Source organism: Uloborus diversus, chromosome 2, assembly GCF_026930045.1.
Source record: "Uloborus diversus isolate 005 chromosome 2, Udiv.v.3.1, whole genome shotgun sequence".
NCBI classification, from domain to species: Eukaryota; Metazoa; Arthropoda; class Arachnida; order Araneae; family Uloboridae; genus Uloborus; species Uloborus diversus.
This window is the reverse complement of record NC_072732.1, coordinates 26217574-26233909: the sequence shown is the minus strand read 5'-3', so window position 1 is coordinate 26233909 and position 16336 is coordinate 26217574. Positions and strand designations below refer to the sequence as shown.

The following is a 16336-nucleotide window of genomic DNA, read 5'->3' as shown; positions in this document are numbered from 1 at the left end:
AGCAATAAAAACTATTGCAGCGAACATGAACAAGAAAATCAAACAATTATACCACAGGTGCTCCTAAAAAGTTCATCTTGATAATGGAAAAATCCAGTAATCTTGAACCGTCTTCTGCCAGGTGATTCCAATCGAAGTCTTGAAACATCCACGTAAGGCCGGCCGGCCTAATTCATTCGGCAGGTGGATCAAGTTAAACAGGATTCCATCATCAGCAGGATGATAAATCCCTGGGCTGGTAGCCCACAACAACAGCTTATACAAGGAGGAGACATCCTTGTAGTGGAAGCAGGTTTGAGCGAGATCGATTGTACGGATGTCCCACTTAAATACCACCTCGATGATGTTCCACACAGTTTGCATATGCTTTGTTGCAAGTTCGATGAAATCCTCCAAAGAAACTCAAAAATATTTTTGGCAACACTTAATTTCGTTGAAACCGTTACATTGACGGAAAAGATTCTTTTCACTGTGAATTTTAACTGAACCGTTAATCATGCACCGTGCAGTTTGTTTCCATTTTTTTTAACTACACATGCAGGAATGAACGAAAGTGCAGCGTCAAGATATGGAGAGTCCCCTCACATAAAAATAGATAAGTATTATTAATATCATTTCCCCAGCACCAGAAAGTCAAGAAAACAAATAAAAATATCAAATATTTTGACAAATTTCATCTGACAAAAGAAAGCGACCTCCCTGCACAAGTTTTCAAGTGTTGTGAATAGGTAAAAATCACACCGGACTGAGATGAACTTAGCCACGTGTGGCGCCCTGTGTGACTTTTCCCTATTCACAGCAGTTAAAAAACTTATTCAGGGACACCACTTTCCTACATCAGTTCCATTTTTTGCTTAAAAGAAATTTGATTAGCATTTTATACTGTACATTATTCCTGTTGAATTCATGTGTTTCTTGTGTTAACAGTATGCAAAATACGAAGGATTTTTTCTTTTCTTCCCCCAACAATTGTTTATTGTGCATTTGCCATGCATGCTAGGATTGAAACAATGTATTACTTATTCCCAAATGTAGAAGATAATAATAAATATTGTTTATATTGCAGGATAATGTAGATACTAGTCCAGTTTTGACTATACAGAAAGTAAAGGAAGCTTATGAAAATGCATTAAGTCATGTATGAATTTTCATTTCTATTATTTAAATGTTGATTGCATGTGTATTTATTTCCGTACATAATGAAGATTTTTAGGAAGCCTTTCTGAAAAGTATCCGACTATTGCCTGAGAAATATATGTTACTACATGACAGGGGCAGGATTGGGATCCTAAACGCTTTCAAAAGTAAACTCTTAGCTCCTCCTCACACTGTCAACAAATCCTTCCTCTATCTTAGGTTTGTTTTGAATTGATATTTGCCTCTTAATTGCATTTTGTAGGACAGTACTGATAAAATATCATGTGATTTAAGTACAACTAGAAAGGTTCAAATCAACGCACAATACATAATGTTAACATATTTTAAAGTTCCAAAAAAAGGCACAAAAAAAGAATTGCTTCTGATAGCAATCGCCTTCATTTGTGCTGGGAATCACCATTTATATGGCTGTCTAGGCAATTTAAGAAATTATAATAAATTACTAAGCTAATCAAATTTTGCCACCTTCTTGTTATTCGTTGTGTGTTGAATTTATGTCATTCCAATTGTTTGTTGTTTCTCTCCAGAACAAAACTGTTAGAGGAATATTCTTGACCAACCCTAACAACCCTCTGGGTGATGTGTACAGCCCCGAGTTATTGATGGACATTCTGAAGTTTTGTCACTTGTAAGTTTTTGATGCCAGTTTTGGATTTTAGATTCTGTTGTTCAAGTAGCAAAAGATAAGCAAGCTCTGATTTATTTATTCCTTTTATCTAACAAGATCTTATTTTGTGTTATGTTCTTTACTGGGTCAAATGCACCCGATATCTCTATCTTTAAAACTATTTTTTTGAGGTATATTTAGGAAAAAGGAAAAATATTTCTCAGAGGTGTACAAGTTTTTATCATAATCCAAATTCTACTGTACTACCATTTAATCACGTCCAATTTTTTAAAATATGAATTAGTTATTCCCCCCCCCCTTTTTCAACTCTAGTTAAATATTGTTTTTAATGGAATTAACTCATATAAAGTTTTTACATGGATAACCTCTAAGTAAATGTCTTTCTAATGTAAATAAAATCAGAAACTTTTATTTAACATTGGTTTCCCTTCTGAACAATTAAGTATGGGACCCAATGTAAGCTAATGAGATAGGTTTGTTGGTTTTGCTTATGCTGGCTTAGAAGTATCAGAAGTTATAGCTTTTCATACTTTGTAACTAAATTAAAGGGTAAGCTTATAAATGTGTTTTAGTATATAATTAAAACCTATTGTAATTAAAATCTAAATAACAACAGATTTTAGTACAATCAATTCTAATATGTAATTAAAAGCTAAACTATGTAAATAACATCTAAATGTTAGATTTTACTAGTATGTAATTAAAATCTAAATGTTTTTTATTTGAAAAATTTTTGCAGAAAAGATCTACATCTCATAGTTGATGAAATCTACGCACTTTCGGTATTTCACGGCGGCAACCAGTTTCATAGTGTCTTGAAATTTCCGGTACTTCCTGATCCAAACAAAGTGCATGTCTTATATGGAATGAGTAAGGTATAAGTTGAAAATATGTTTCTAATATCTGTTCTTCTTTTTAGGTTAACAATACTTACAGCAAGTTTAAAAAATTTAAAGACATACACATTAATTCTGTAAGAATAAAAAAAATAGAGGGATGTTGTCTCATCATGTTCCCCATCAACTATTTCATTGCTATGCATGGACACACACTGTGTGGGTGCCTAGCAATGAAGTGCTTGAGGGCAGGGCTTGATTAACCTCTGAAATTAGGGGAAACTTGGCCTCACTTTGCCCACCCCCCTTTTTGTTTAGGGAAATTTTTCTAAACATTCTATGCACATTAATACACAACACTGACTAATGCTAAGTGGCCCAGCAGAATTCAGAGTTAAGTTTATTCCACCTTACCGACTGACGGAAATTTTGTTTATTACATACGTTGCACTTGAATTCTCTGCAAATTTGGGTAGTAACATGTTGAATCCTATTTAACACTTCACAAAGGAAATTAAATGTCATAAAAGTACGTAGTAACAGAGTTGAATCTAACCCCACATTTAAAAATCCAGCTTGTAGCTACATTTTATCAAATGTGTCCTCACTTTCAATAATTTAATTCTTTCAAACATTTTTGTTTAGCAAGTTCAAGTGTTTGCAATCTCTTTAAAAAACCCAGTTAAAAGCAGAAACTGGAATTGTTAAGCACAGATTTACGGTGATGTTTGGGGCCCCTAAAAATTCTGAAGGGAAGTTCAAGCTTCCTGACCCTTTTGGGTAATTAAGGCCCTGGTCGAGGGGAGAACGTGATGGGACAGCATCCCTCTATTTTTTGTTCTTACACGAGCTTCTCTCTTCTTTCTCATACATTAATATAAACGTATGTCCACTTTTTAGTTTCATAAATTTATGCTTTTATCTGGGAGCATTCACCCCTCCCCCTGTTTTTGCATGACCACCACTGGTGTGTAGGTGTGGTAATTTTATTTTCAAAACTTATTGTTCTGATTTCTTATTCAATTTTGAATTGTGACAAATTTCTTTGGTAAAACAAATAAAGGTACATGTTGTTTCATGTACTGTTGAATTTTAAGTATTTTTCCTGGGTGAAGGAATTTTTTATCTATTGATATATATATGTGAACTAACTATTAATGCTCAGAAAATTTAATGAATAATTAAATTTTTTCAAGCCTTTTCCTAACCAGATATTCTTTACCAAAGTGGCATTTTGAATGAGAAGTACAAACTGCTTTCCCCATGAAACTTATGTTTCATTCTTTGCAACTTTTCAGGTTTGCAACTTTTCAGGCCATAAAATAGGGAGATGTAGGGTGCAGACCCCAAAACTTTTTGCCTCCACATCTTTTCTAGGGATGCCAGGGTGCTAAGATTTTCTTTGCTGCTATCTTCATTTGGTGACATTGGATGATCTAGATATCGCTTCCATACCAGAAAATCCCACCCTGAGAGAAACAGGCGTGTAAATGCAAAACAATCATACAAACTACTGTATTATTGCTCTGCATACAAAACTGCACTATACAACTCACTACACCCTCTTTTACCCTGTGTTTGTGATCAAGAATACAAGCATTAAGACAGGAAGACAAGGAAGAAAGTTCTGCCTTGTTTTTCTATAAGTGACTAAAATGTGCTTTGTAGCTCATGAGAATTTGAGTGTCCTCTTTCAATTACGACACTTCTATATTTCATTTTTAACCGTTTTAATGTGTGTTTAAAACTATGAATTAATAATTCTGATTGTCGTTTTCTGTCTTATTTAGCCCAAGTAATGTTTAGAAGAATTTCGGGATATAGCCCTAGCCACTATAGCGAACAAGTTTTCATTATCCATACTAGCTTTAGTAGTATTTTGATGGATTTATATGCTTTACTTTCTTTGCAGTTGAAAAAAAAGGAGTTTGTAGTTTTAGTACATTGGATGTTGTGAGCAATCTTTTAGCATCTGCTTTTGGTTTACAGTTTTTATATAATTTCACCTCATGTATTAGTTCTCTCTTATTGCCTGCTCCCCTCCTCCTAAAAAAACAGCAAAGTTTTTAATGAAAACTTATTACTGTACTTAACGAAACAATTTCATTTAATTTTGAACTGATTGACAAAATATCATAATAGCTACAGCATTTTGTTGATATCTTAGCTCTTTTTATGATCTTTTAAATTTATTTATTTTTAAAATTTGTTCCAAGAAACTAGGCTAGTGTGATTTTTACTGCCCTTTTCCCCATCAAAGAAAATATATACCTATACAGTGGACTCCCTCTATCTGAACACTCTCTTATGTGAACACCCCAATATTCTGAACACATTTTGATGGTCCAGAAAATACATACGCATTATCCAGACTCCTCTATAATGAACATCTCCATTATCTGAACACTTTTGTTCGATCCCATGAGTGTTCAGAATATAAAGTCCACTTCATATATATATATTTATATGAGGTTCAATCCAAATATAAGGTTCCCAGCGATTTTGCAAATATGCAGCACAGTCTAGTCTAATTGAAATTTACATTGTGGAAAAGAAAAAACTTTTCTCTCTTTTTATACGTAATCGCCATCTTTTTCTGTGCATTATTGTTGGTGGTGTCCTAACTTCTGTATCAAGCATCGCAGAATTCCACCGACAGAGTAGGACATGACAGTCAACAAACCACTCCGTTCTTGATTGCAGTTTGGAGCTCGAGTCTAGTGATTGCCACTTGTTTTGTACGTTCAAGGAACACTTTGATGGCCAACGCTTCCGGAGGGACAACGAAATAAACTAGTATGTTGTGGCCATCACGAAACTTTCTTCTATATTTTTCTTTTTTTTTTTCTGATCCCTCCCCATGTTTGATGAGGAAGCAATATTCCCAACAAAAACAAAATTACACATGCAAAAACTGGACGACCATCCCAATGTCTGAATTATTGCAAAAGCAAAGCAAAGAGCGAAAATTGAAAGTTATTTTAATACCTTGCTTGAATTAATTACAAATATTTTATTTGTTAACAAACATAAGATGGCAACAGTTAAACATTTTAAATCATTGAGATAATATTTCCGATCATTTCCATACAATTAAAATCACGAGAAATACGCAGACGACAATCAATTACGATTTATCTTTCTTATTGTTGCATTAATAAAGCTATTTGTATTCGCAAAAAAAAAAAAAATAATCAACACCTCTTGGAGTGATTGGCGTCAAAATTGAACCAAAGCCTGTTTACATATGGATTCACATATATTCCAAATTTCAACCAGAACGTAGCATTACTTCTTGAGATAGGGCACTCACAATGGAAAAAAAGAACGGGCGATTGCGCTACCCCCCCTTTTTAGCTGTTGACACCAAAATAAAATCAGCTCTTATACCCACTAAGGGCTACTTGCCGATAAATTTTTCTTTCATTCCGTTCATTATTTCTTGAGATACAGCAGTCACAATTCACGACAAAAAAGTTCTATAGCTCAACCCCCGTTTGAGTTATTGACACCAAAATTGAATCAGCACCTGTTCTTGTTAATGGCAACATATAGACCAAATTTTGTTTGATTCCGCCAGTTACTTCCTGAGGAATAGCAAGCACGCATAACTCAAAAAACGTCCCATTGCTCCACCCCCCTTGGAGGAATTCGTGCCAAAAACCAATGGGCACAAGTTCACATAGCGGCACATATGTGTACCAAATTTCGTTTGATTTCATGCGGTAGTTTTTGCGGTAGAGCGGCCACAAAAAACTGGTCACACACAGACGTGACACACACACACACACAGACAGACATTTTCCAAAAATAGTCGAAATAGACTCAGCACACCTCAAAACGTTCGAATCCGTCAAAATTCGAAATTCGAAAATTTGAACGAATCCAATACTTTCTTCTATATATTAGATATAGAAGAAAGTAAAAAGGGGTTGAAGCGCTTCCTCAACGGGTTGGCGGTGGAATTCTGTGACACTCGATACAGAAGTTAGGGCTCAGTCAACCATAATGCACAGAAAAAGATGGCGATTGTATTTAAAAAACATTTTTTCTTTCCAACGATGTAAATTTCAATGAGAATAGACAGTGCTGCATATTTGTAAAATTGATGGAACCTTACTTTTGGATCAACCTTCGTATATTGTTTGGTCATTTTGTTCTACAACTTTTAAAAGTCCAATATGAAACTTTTTAATTTTTTTTTGTATTATTGCTACTATATTTTTAATCATGATGCAGTAATATTAAACATTATTTCTAAACAATTTCAAGTATCATGTTATTTCTTACAGGATTTCGCAATGGCGGGGTTGAGAATTGGTATGATTCATACAAAATGTAAAATGCTACAGAGATGCTTGAAAGAGCTTTGTTTTTTGCAATGCATTCCTTTTCCGATGATGGATATAGCAGCAAGATATTTGGAAGATTTAGGTAACATAACAGTATAACTACAATATTTCAAACCACATTAAATTTATTTTAAGGCTCAGATGTTTACAAGATGTCAGCCGACATTTTTCATGTTAAAGAATGTTTTGGATAGAAATTCCCCATCAGCTGCTATAGTTTCTTCCACTAAACTATTTCTTATTAGATATCTTTCCACATAAAATACTTAAATTGTATTTAGTTATTCATAAATTTTGTTGCTTTAGGTGAAATGCACATTATTGATTATGTCAGTCTGAGATTTACATATGTCTTCTGAACCTTGTGGATTCATTATGGGCATTGATCAACTGCCCCTGTCAACTATCCCCTACTGGTACGTTACAACAAAGTGTGCCAACAAAAGTTATTGAGCTTTATAAGTTTATATTTATTGATACCCTTATCAAATAGCAGGGTCCTGTCTGTCTACACTTGTCCCTTAGGAAATTTCTGGAGTTAATACATTAATCACACACTTTCTACACAATGGCCATAATTGATAATATTGAAAATAAGCTATTTTCCTGAGGCAGAGACCCTAAACCCCATCTTTTCCTTGAACGCCCTCAAATTCATCCCATAACTGCATTTTGAAGATGTCAGTATCGAAAATTTACGGGGGAGGCCTCCAAAACCTCGCAAATTTTTATTCAAGGTTTTAAAGATCTCCCTGAAAAATTTCTCCAAAAGTCCCCTCTCCCTTACACCACTAAAAGGTGTCAGAAATTTTGATCACACTCGTTAAACTGACAGAGGGGCCTGAACCGTATCCCTTCCCTGAATGTTACCAAAATTGGCCTATAACCGTGTTTTGGAGATTTCAAAGATTTTGTCTAACCTGGGATCTTCTGATGCTCTAACAGTAGTAAATATGGTCTAAAAGTGCATTCACAGAGCTATACTCTTGAAACACTTCCTGAGACCCCCCCCCCCCCCCCGATACCAATTTCCACATTGTTATCAAAGATAAACTAAAAACTTGCACTTTGTGGAAAAAAATTTAGAAAAGTGTTCATGGCTGAATTCCTGATCACCATCCCTTCTCTTAACCTAATTAAAGGTAGACTACCCATATTGCATTCAGGGCTTCACTTTTGAAACAATTCCAAGAGAAAGTCCCTGAACCCTGTTCCTTCTTCTTATGTTAACAAAAGAGGCCTAAAACTGCATTTTTAGGACTTCAATTTTGAAACATTTTTGTGGGAGAATCCTAAAGCCTTGCCCCCCCCCCCCACCCCCACCCCCAATATCAAAGATTGCATAAAATTGCATTTTTGGAATTTTGAAAAACTGGCACAGTTCTATTTCTGAGCAAAAAATTATACTAGGTTCATATTGCTAATTCTCCACATATATAGTGCAATTCTCCCAAATTCTGTGCTAATATTCTTATAATAATCACCAGTGCTGTTTCTTTGACTTTTCTTAGCAGGTGCCATACTTGAAAATACTGCCCTAAACCATTTCCCTTCAACTTTCTATATCAAGTTTCAATAGAAAAAATCAGAAATTGGGTAGTTTTTAACCCTCCCCCCCCTTGTTTTTTGACCTTGTGAAAGGCCCGCCTGCATCAGAGAGAATCTTTTTAGAGTATGAGTTTCATAGACAGTTAAGTCCAGTTTCTGGTGTGGACTTGAAATATAAGTAATAAAAAATACTTTTTTATTTCAGAATTCTGTAGAAAGTTTTATGCAACAAATAAAGATCGTTTGACAACCAAAGCTTCAACCTTTGCAAAACGACTCACAGATATGGGACTGAATGTTAGAAAATCTGATGCTGGTTTTTTTTTGTAGGTGGATTTCAGAAATGTAAGCTATTTTGGAATTTCAAATAAAATGTTGCATGTTTTATATGTGCATGTATAATTCTTACTCTATACACATATGTTTGTGGTTACAGATTGCAAAAAATTGCAAACATGTGTTTAGGAGTTATACGAACCCCCTTTTTAAATGCAAAAAGATATGAGCTTATCAGTGTAAATATTTGTTCAATGTCTTACATCCATTAATTCACATCTATAGTTGAGGCAAACCCAACCTGGCAGTATCCTAATGCTGTGATTAATATCACAATGCTGCCAAGTTAGGTTTGCCCCAACTATATGTGTAACATTTCTCAAACAATTGGCCAAAGGAGCAGGGTTGCGGGGTCAGAGTCTGGCTGATTGTAGGGCATAAGTCAGAATCGGGAGTCGAATGGTGTTAAAATTCTAAGAGTCTAACATGAAATACACTGACAGCTCAGTCATTCCAGCCGAGGACTGCAGTTTCGTACTTATTAGCACTCATCAGCCCGGCATAGGAAGTGGCTGAGCTGGAAGTGGAAAACCTCTTAAGGAAGCCAAAAGAGTGCGAAACAAGCTGGTAGCTAATGTAGAATTAGCACTGACCAGACGAGTGACCGAAGCAATGGTTCGGTTCAACTCGAAGATTGAAAAGTCTAAGTCGGTCATTTTTCTTTCTAGTCATCAACTCTCTGGCAGGTCTGTGAGGTCAAAATCAGACCGACTTTGGGGTGAAAGGATCGTCGTGGAATGCTCTAAAACTGTCGGAGTCGTAACCTGAGTCTGACATTTTCTGATTCCGCAGCAAGCAGATTCAACCTACTTTCCTGGTGGAAAGCAAAGGAATTGCATAGCTTAAAACAGTTAAAATATGTGCAGTGGCGGCTCGTGGGAGGGGCAAGAGGGGGCCCGGCCCCCCCCCCTCACTTTTTTCAGGAGAAAATAATTTATAACTTTTTATTTATTTTCCTTTTTTTTTGCATACAAGCTTGAAATTTAAAAATAAAAAAAAATTAGATTGTACGGTATTATCCTGCATATAATCCGCAGATTATCTGTTAAAAAGTGTAAAAATTAATGAGGTTCAGATTATACATTGTCGCGGATAATCTGTGAGTCTGGTGTGAGTGTGTTTTTCCCCCCTCAACACCGACGCGTTGAACCTCAATATTTACAACAGGATTCGAAGAGCTGCTGACCAACGTGCATGCTGTTTATTTTACATAGCTTGAATGTTCTTATGCGATTCAGGCTATGTAAAATGAACAACATACAGTAAACGAAGAACTGCACACCTTTGCACAAGATTAGACCGTTTGCTCCTTTCTTGACTCTTTGTCTCTAAGTAATTAGCATACTGTAACGACAATTTTGAGATGCAATCATTATTTTTATATTAGTTTTGAATATACCTTAAAATTTATTACTTCTTCACAATTTTAATTTACCTGCTGAAATGAATTTAATTTCATTAATTTAACAAAAATATTAAGAATGTTTAAATATTTAAAAAATATTAAATTTTTTTTTAACCAAGGGGGGGGGTGCGAGTGCACCCATGATCTGGCCCTCTCATTTTTTCAAGACACAAGCTGCCACTGAATATGTGAATAATTTTCTAAAGGGAAACAAGACATTTGCTGGTGACTTAATGCATTCAAACTTTAACTAACGAAGAGCAATAGTTTTATTTGTAGTTCATTTCATCAAAAATGCTAGGAATGTTTTTCTGTGAACCTTAATTTATTCCTGAAGCCAAAATAGACGGTGATTGAGAATCAAAACTGAACGGTAATTCTTCAGCTTTCAAAAGTACATTCAAATAAATGCAACTGAAAGTCCCCTGCATCTAATCCCAAGAAAGAAATTTAATGTGAATAAACCACTTGAAACTCTTTCCCAAAACTCCTGCCACAAAACATCAGGTTTCAATTACTTCCACATTGTGTTTTCAAAAAATTAAATAAATAAATAAATAAATAATAATAATAAAATAAAATCAAAGGCAACTGCAAAAGTAAGCTCTAATTTTTTCCTCTGTTAGTGATATAATTTCAAATACAAAAACGCCCACACTTAAACAAAATATTACCATTGACCAGGTAACATAGCAGGGTTCATACACTTTTGGTTAAAAAAAGTTCCCTGACTTTTCCAGGTTTTCCAGGTTGTTTTTTAGAAAATTCCAGGTTACTCGCTTCATTAAAAATTTAAGTTTAAATAGTAATATTTTCAAAATAATTAAAATTGTTTAAAGTAGCAATGCAGAAGAACTGAAACTTCTCCCCTTAGATTAAAAAAAAAAAAAAAACTTGGATTTTTTTTTCCTTTGTTTTCTCTGTCAAAATTTTAAGTTTTTTTTAAACATTTTGTTCAAAATTGTTTTAATTTGTTTACTATTTGTTGAAAACAGAGTACTTTCAACTTATTTTAGCGTTTTTTTGATGTCACGCATAATATTATAGCGTTTTGCTGTAGTCCTGCAGCAACCTTTTAGCATCCACTTTTGGTTTACAATACTTTTTATTTTCTTATAAGTAGGTTACACAAAACATATTGAGCAAAATGCAAAGCTAAATTTTAGTATAAATATGATTAACTTGTTGCATCAATTGGCATACCATGTAATGCATAGTAACAAAAATCAACATCCGCCGATCATAGGCCAATGCCAATAATCTTTTTTTTTTCACATATTAAAGGACGCTTACATTAAAATTTCAAATTTTCTTTTCCAGAAAGTATTAGTTAATTTTCCAAAATTCACAACTTTTTGCACATTTTAATGTTAGTTTCAATGTTACTCATTGATATAAACATCCAATTCTGTTTCTGGAAGTTTAAGTCTACTTCCATTGTGCAAACGATCAAATATGGCGACAAAGTGAAAAATTTAAAATAATAAGTAGATTTTTGGATTTGTAGTATAAAAGTAGTAATAAATAATTAATAATCCTTAAAAGGATACAATAAAAGCAAAATAGTCAGTATTTAGCACATAAGAGTCTAAATCAATTAAAACAAAAAAATGTTATGAAGATTAAATTTTGCATTTTTCCAGAAAATAATTACAAATTATCCGGAAAAAAAGGCACAATTTGTGTTGTTTTCAATAGTTTGCATTGCAATTAACATCCAATGCCGTTTTCGGGAACTTAGGCACTTAAAAAGTCTTGCATACTTCCATCTTGGGAATGACCAAATATGGCGGCTATGCCCGAAAATAAGAAATAACTTTTTTAATTTGTCGCATGAAGACAATTAAAAAATAATTAATCTTCATGAAACTACAATTCATTGAAAAGTTTTTATCACATTTGCGTCCGAGGCAATGAGGATAAGATTAAGTTTTAAGAACAATTTTTTTCATTTCTCAAAAAAATTATTTTAAATAACAATAGAAAAACAATTTGTAGACCATTTTTTGTTATTTTCATCAGTTTTCAATTAAAGAAAATATCCAATTCTGCTTTGTTTTTAGAAACTTAGGCATTTTAGGATCGTATCTACATCTATCTTGTGAATGACCAAAGATGGCGACTACGTTTCACACGTAGCTGAAATGATTTTCCGATCAAAAAAAAAAAAAAAAACTATTTTCCCCGATCGACCTTCCCATCTACAGGTTGTGCTTCCGAAGCAGTAAATTGTCTTCTCTCCTTTTGAGTTCGTGCATAATTGCTGTTCACCTGATTTTTTTCCCTTGGGAACTAATGAGAGCCAAAAATGGCGGCTGCTGAAGATTTTTTGGGTCGCCACTTTTTTCATTGCTTTAAAATTGTTACATTTTTTTTTAAATACATCGATAAAAATGAAGATTAGATCTCATAAAACCAAATTCCCTGGGAAAAAATTGGGAAAAGAAAAATTTTGGGGACACATTTGGAAAATTCCCTGACATTTTTGACTATGTCATTTTCCATGATAATTCCAAGTTTTCCCGGAGCGTACGAACCCTGAACCGAATAGAATGTTGTGGCAACCCATCTAAAACTTTAGGCAGTAGAAAGAAATGCGTTCCCCTCACTGACTCCATGCAAGAAAATCTTCGCTCTTTTGGCGCATTTTTCGTTGTGAAAAAAAAAAAAAAACGTTCATTTCTCGATCGCAGTTTTTAAGTGCCAGCGTCGATTTAGATAAAAATTTACAATTTTTTTCGTGAAATCACAATAAAAACGAAGACTAGATCTCATGGTACTTAATTCCTTGGGAAAAAAAATGGAAAAAAAAATTTGGAGGACAAAATTTGAAAACTCCCTGACTTTTCCCTGACATTTTTGACAGTGTTATTTTCCCTGACAATTCCCGGTTTTCCCGGAATTCCCGGAGCGTACGAACCCTGCATAGTTGCCAACTCTTACAATTCAGTCGAGAGACTCCCAAATTTTGATGCTTGCTCAGAATTTCCTAATGCAGTGAATATCTTCCGAATTTTCATCTCAGCCACGAAGTTCCCCAAAAAAGGGATTTTTCAATTATTAGAATTCGGGGGGAAATCTTCACCGTGAAACGAACACCATCGCAAAAACGAAACCTTTTCATTCATCACTATAAAACTTGTGCATGTCCAATCATTTTTGATGCATGGTTATTTTTATTTTCCTTTTAAAAGCATTTATCTCCCCACAAAAATGTGGCAAATCATGCCCAATTTGTTTCTGAACTACTTCTAGTAACCCGCGTGTTTCAACAATGAAACTCGCGCCATGGCATAATTTGATAATATGTTTTGGTTATGTTTAACATGCAGGGAAAGGCTTTACTGTGACAAGGCTGAACTCGATCTGGTAACTTAACAGTTTTACTGTTAAGACTGTGCCATTTCAGGGGAATGAAGAAACGAAAACAATTAACTCTATCTACTGGAATTTAGGGTTAATCCACTGGTGTTAAGGTTAAAATTTCAACAATGAAAATATCACCAAACAGACAATTGCTTCGTTCAAAGCTAGAAGAGTAGAAGCAATTTTCACCCGTCACATACCCTGACGTGCGACTCTCTAGTTTATAAGCGAAAGGAAACGTGACTCTTTTACTTTTTAACACGCTTTTATTAGTTTCACCTGTATGTATGTATGTATGTATGTATGTATGTATCTTGTAACGGAATCTTGCAGCTCAAATTTCGCCCACTTCCTGCTTTCGGATTCTTTTGAAATTTGGCACGCGACCTCAGACCCGATGACAATGCAATATTCTATAATCAAATTAATTAATTAACTCTTTTAATTGTTAGTTTCCTCCAATTTTAATCAATATTTTGGCATAAATCCAACAATGTGAAAAAGGAAAAATTTAAAAAAATGCATTAAAAAATGCTCGCAAAAATTATTTAAAAATATCTACAAAAACCTTTCATTTTTCTGCATCAGACAAAATTTGTTCCAATGTTCCAAGGTAATTAGAACATGAAATATAATTGCTTTTAACTAATTTCATGCCAAAATTTAGGTGAGCCTTCAATTGGAAATTCATTGCTGATCAGACCTATGTTGAACAAACTTTTATTCAAATGCATCTCAAATTTTCAAAGTAATATAAATATGATTTCCGCAAACATACATCGATGACTCACAGTAGCTTCCCATCGGGGTGTTCTTGTCTTAACTTTAAGATATTACCTCGCACTCGTTTCATAAATAATTTCGTCGCCTGATAATTCTCCAACATAAGACTAAAAAACAGAAAAAATAAAATAATAGTTTAAAAAACTAAAAAAACACGCTTTCGTAGCAAAATGAACTAAAAAGTGAAAAATAATCTTTGGATGATAGTAGTTGACCAATCACTTAACTTCAATGTAATACAAAAAAGCGTGGGGGGCTTCTTATTAGTTGTCTTGAATTTCTTCCATTTGTTGTCCAAGCAAAAATGTAAATAGACAGCCCCCCACGCTTTTTTGTATTACATTGAAATTAAGTGATTGGTCAACTACTATCATCCAAAGATTATTTTTCACTTTTTAGTTCATTTTGCTACGAAATCGTGTTTTTTTTAGTTTTTTAAACTATTATTTTATTTTACCTAAACCTAAAAGTTGAAATTTTTTCTTTTAACTGCGAAAAAAAAAATTACAGTTCCCAAATTTTGGGACATGCCAGATTTTTGAAAGCCAAATTTTGGGTCCTATACAGGCTTAAGTTAAGTATTCTCTACTTATATTTTAAAAATCCACTTTGCTCTCAATATTTGTCAAATTTATTCCTGCAGATTCTCGCAAATTTTCATGTCTTATAGTCAGTAGTTATGTGATAAACTTAATAAATAGAAGAAAACCCATCAATTAAAAATATTAAAAGGCAATGTGCATATAAAAAATAATGAATAAATAAAAGGAATAATGTAAAACTTATATATCTCCGATTATTTTCAAACTAAAATAAAACTAAAAAATGCTATGAAGGATGAGGCTACAGAAAAAGACGGATTTTGCTATAAAACAATAAAAGCATTTATTAGGTTTTGATTTATTCAGGCTTTACAACGACTGTTAGATAATCACGATAAGAAAATACCTTTCACAATTTTCCATTCCAGGTTTAAACATCAGAATGGTGAGAAACAAGCTTTCATCAAAAGCAGAAAATGTCATGCTTAATATTATTTAAAATGTTATATACTATCACCTAAAACAGAAGTCAGCAACCTTTCTGGAGCAAAGAGCCACTTTTTTTCCAGATGTTGTAAATTGTTTATTTAAGAACCAAATATTAATACACACAATGTGAATATTAGAAAAGTAATACAATAGAAGATCGTTATAACGCCAACCTATAGAACACAATTCTCTATAAAACACACAACTTTTCAGAAGTAAGTAATATGTTTTGAAGTTTAAAAAATCCCTCTGTTTTGCTTTGCAAGCATAAAAATTGTAAGGCAAATTAAATTTTGAAACAGTTTTTCATCTTTCCATCTTAATTCAAAGCTTTTAAAGGAAATTTAGTACTTACAGTAAATAGAAAATACCAGACGGCTCTTGAAAATGCAGCTGTTATGCAAACCATGAAACCAGCAGAACTGCAGGATAGTGCACTTTTTTTTAAATTGTGAAACATATTTATTTGTAAATAACTAATTGTAATATTGGTGCTTTAATACTCATTGCAGGTAAAACTCATTCTGAAGTGCTAATATATAGATATATTCTGAATATTAGTTTCAAAATTTGTGAAATGATCTATATAACGCAAAACCCTGTATAACGCAAAAGCGCTGGTCCCAAGGTGTGCGTTATAATGGTCTTCTACTGTATAATGGTTATATACTGTGAAACATGTATTTGTTGTGAAACCAAAACATTCATATGGGTCATTCTCCAGAAAACGTAACTTTTGAATGCAAATATTTTTCAATTTTGAAACCTTTTGTTTTCTTTTTTTTATTCTTACATAAAAGTGTTACCTACTAGAAGTAACTATAAACAATGGCCCAGCTAAGTTCCAATTATTTTACTCATAAATTAAAAAGAATAAAAAAATGTCTTGTTTA

General features: G+C 33.5%; 1 long non-coding RNA gene across 1 annotated transcript in view; it reads left to right on the top strand.

The window, feature by feature from the left end:
* The first annotated feature begins 966 nt into the window (after nucleotides 1–966).
* The window catches only part of LOC129216921 (uncharacterized), a 28886-nt gene continuing 13516 nt past the window's right edge, over nucleotides 967–16336 (top strand). The window contains exons 1-5 of the long non-coding RNA XR_008580188.1: nucleotides 967–1138; nucleotides 1686–1786; nucleotides 2526–2661; nucleotides 6915–7056; nucleotides 8728–8867. This is a non-coding gene — a long non-coding RNA (uncharacterized LOC129216921). The remainder of the gene's footprint in view (nucleotides 1139–1685; nucleotides 1787–2525; nucleotides 2662–6914; nucleotides 7057–8727; nucleotides 8868–16336) is intronic.